The sequence below is a fragment of the Octopus bimaculoides genome, chromosome 19, assembly GCF_001194135.2.
Source record: "Octopus bimaculoides isolate UCB-OBI-ISO-001 chromosome 19, ASM119413v2, whole genome shotgun sequence".
Classification (NCBI taxonomy): domain Eukaryota; kingdom Metazoa; phylum Mollusca; class Cephalopoda; order Octopoda; family Octopodidae; genus Octopus; species Octopus bimaculoides.
In genome coordinates this window covers 35,405,859-35,409,486 of record NC_068999.1, presented here as the reverse complement: position 1 = coordinate 35,409,486, position 3,628 = coordinate 35,405,859, and the positions used below count along the sequence as shown (strand labels likewise).

At 39.2% G+C, this 3,628-nt stretch overlaps 1 protein-coding gene across 1 annotated transcript in view; it reads right to left on the bottom strand.

Moving 5' to 3' along the window:
• Positions 1 to 3,628, bottom strand: part of LOC128250166 (prostatic spermine-binding protein-like) — a gene marked incomplete at both ends in the record, with an annotated part of 16,009 nt that overhangs the window by 7,816 nt on the left and 4,565 nt on the right. The gene's annotated exons all lie outside the window — the stretch shown is intronic.

Here is a 3,628-nt window from a genome sequence, read left to right as displayed (position 1 = left end):
ATATATATATATATATATATATATATATATATATATACATACATGATATGATATTACATATATGTAAATTATATATATATGTGTATATATTACATGTATGCCTCCACCCTCTCTTACTTTATATATGTATATATACATATATATGATATTACATATATGTATATGTATATATATATATATAATCTATATGATATCATATACATACGTATGTATGTATATATTTATATAAATAATATATATATATGAATGTATATGTGTGTTTATGTGTATGCACATAGTCTCTGCTTCTCTCGCTCTATCTGTCTCTCTCTCGTTCTCTCTCTGTCTCTTTCATTTTCTCTTTCTCTCTCTTTCTCTCTCGCACACACATACACACTTTGGTGAAGTGCCCGCAGCATATTAATTTTGTCTTTGCGTGTTGTTATTAAGGCTAGAGAAAACTCTATCAGACACTACAGCCTGTAGCTTAGTGTGGCATTGTGGTCGAAAAACCAACAATCATGTCTTGCACAACGGGGGACATTCGTTAAGTATATAAACGACATTGCCGCTATTGAACAAGTCTTGAACGAACCTAATCAAATTCGCATGAAAACGTCGACTATGGAATTGCCATTTTATTCTACACCACAGCATGAAGGAAAAGCCATGTTAAATATGATCTTCGGCTCATGCCCAACCGATGATAGACTGAAAGTCAGAGTCGTGTGTTCTCCCGCAGGCGTGCAACGCCACCGAGCACATAGTCAGCGAGGCCCCTCGCTGTTCACACTTCCATATCTACAATGCACGTTCCTCTAGTCTTTTGGAAAACGTTCATTAAGTCCACGCCGTTCTCAGAGACAAACCTGATTCCATAATAAACACAATTCTGAAAGCACACCCACTTACGAATCACCACTACGACTGCTACTGCAGCTACTGCTGCTGCTGCTGCTGCTGCTGCTACTATTGCTACTATTACCATCAATACAAAACCACTATGAATGCCATAGACGCCACTCCCCACCACTACTATCACCACCACCACCACCAGTAACACCACCACTACTACCTCCACCCCTACCATCGCCACCAATTCATTCAGTATTACCACTACTACCACCACCACTATCGGAACCATTAATTCCTTCAACCCCGCCCACGACCAGAACCACCATTTCCATCATGACCATGACGACGACCACCACGACCACCACTACCACCACTACCGCCAACAATTTATTCAGCACACCACCATCGTTACCATCGCCATCAGCAGGCTTCTCCACAGATTCTTGAACACCATTCTGACTACCAAATACCATTACCACTAATACTGTCACCAGACCATTAAAATCGTCATAACTATAACAACGAAGCTACTACTCTAACTACCACTACCACTACCACTACTACTACTACTACTACTACTACTACTACTACTACTACTACTACTACTACTACTACTACTACTACTACTATAACGACCATCGTCAGAAATATCACAACCGCGACTTCCATCAGTGCATATGTCGCCGCCGCCATGATCGCCATCCCCAACACCACCACCACCACCACCACCACCGTCACCTTTAAAACTGACCATCCCCCCCCTCAGCCAACGTCATCATTGCCTCCCCAATACCACAAATTACATCATTTCCCAGCAATCATCACTATCAACCACGCAACCATCACGATTACATTCAACGTCAGAACGAAAACCGTTTCCTCCACACAGACCTCCACCCATCCAGTACCATGTCACCAACTTCACCATCACCTCTATCACCACCACCACCATCACCACCATTACCACTGCCGCCGCCGCCGCCGCCGCCACCACTGCAGTTCACAAAATCTATATAATATGACTCTATAACAACTCCATCATTGAATTCCCTCATCGCAATACATTCCCTCCCCCCACCTCCACTCCATTCTTTTTGTTTTCTATCGTTTTGTTATACAATTTTTTTGTTTTATATTTCATTATCTTTTGTTTTGTTTTCTTTATTTATGATTACAAAAATTTTCATTTTTCTTTTATACTGTTGTTGATCTTTTTTGATTCTGTATATTGCGTGGTGGAATCGCTAGAGTAGCGGATAAAAATGCCATGGAGTAATTCATTACATTCGGAGTTCAAATCCAGTCGAGAACTATTTTCTTCTTCATTCCTCAGGGGTTGATAAAATAGGCGCAGGCGTGGCTGTGGGGAGAGAAGTTTGCTTCCAAACCACATAGTTTTGGGTTCAGTCCCACTGTGTGGCAACCTCGGCAATTGTCTTTTACTATAGACTCAGGCCGACCAAAGCCTTCTGAGTGGATTTGGTACATGGAAACTGTAAGAAGCCTTTTCGTGTGTGTGTGTATGTATGTATATAAACGTGTGTGTGTGTGTGTCTTTGTGTTTATATTTATCCCCCACACTCACCGTCTGACAACCAGTATTGGTGTGTTTACGTCCCCGTAACTTCTTCAGCAAGACAGACGGATAGAATAACTACCAGTTAAGAACTTGTGGGTTGATGTAATAGACTCAACCCTCATTCCTCCAAATTTGCTGCCTGCCATCCTCCCAGGGTCGACGAAATAAGCACTTGGGTCGATGTAATCGACCCAAGGTCTCGTCCCTATAGTAGAACGGATTATTATTATAAACATTATTATAGTTATTTTGTCGTTGTGGCATAAAATATTCTACAAATGTCTTCAGCTCTCATAAGAACATGTATTTGTATGTATACAGATGGGTGTATGTATTCATACACATATGACTCTGCCTATCAATCAATCAATCAATCAATCAATTAACCAATCAATTTGTCTATCCATCTGTCAATCTTCTCCTTTCTCAATGTATGTAATATGCATACATAAACACACACACATATACAATATACGTAATGCCTGAGTTGTAAATTGTCAACGTTCATGTTATATATGCGTTCTCATCTAGTTTTAATTATTTGAATTCTTCCCATAAGGAAGGACGCGTTTTTTTCACAAGGATACAATACTATATTGTTCGAATGTAGTTAACGAAAACAATGTCTCGTGTTGAGCTGGAAAAAGTCTTGTATATTCTGATTGTTTCGCTTACACAGTCTATTTTTAATGTGCATGTTGGCTGGTTGATTTCTTTTTCTGAAAATCCCAGCTTTTTCAAGATTTTCACTTCACCTTTAATAGTAAAAACCAAGAGCACCAATTATCATTGGTATATATGGGAATTTATAATCTGGGTATAAAATCTGAAGGTTTCGAAGCAGTTGCTCGTAACTATGCTCTTTCATTTTGATTTTTCAAAGAGATATTTACACCACCAAGAGAACTGACCCCTATGATATTTTCCTTCTCTGCCCCAAACAACAATATCCAGTTTGTTATCTTTGCACTTGATACATGATTTGATGGTAATGTTTCATCAATATCGTTTGTGTTGATGTCTATGTGTTCAATAACAGGAAGATTCTCTATATTTATCCCAGAACAGTTTTATTTTCGGATGGTATTGTATTATTTGCCAGAGTTTGAATAGTTCTGTGCTTTGAGAGTTCGATTAACATCACGGAAGCGAGAATAAGAACTGCTATCAGCGATAGTCATGTTTTTTTTTATCTTCCAAACCAAAATGCTCGTT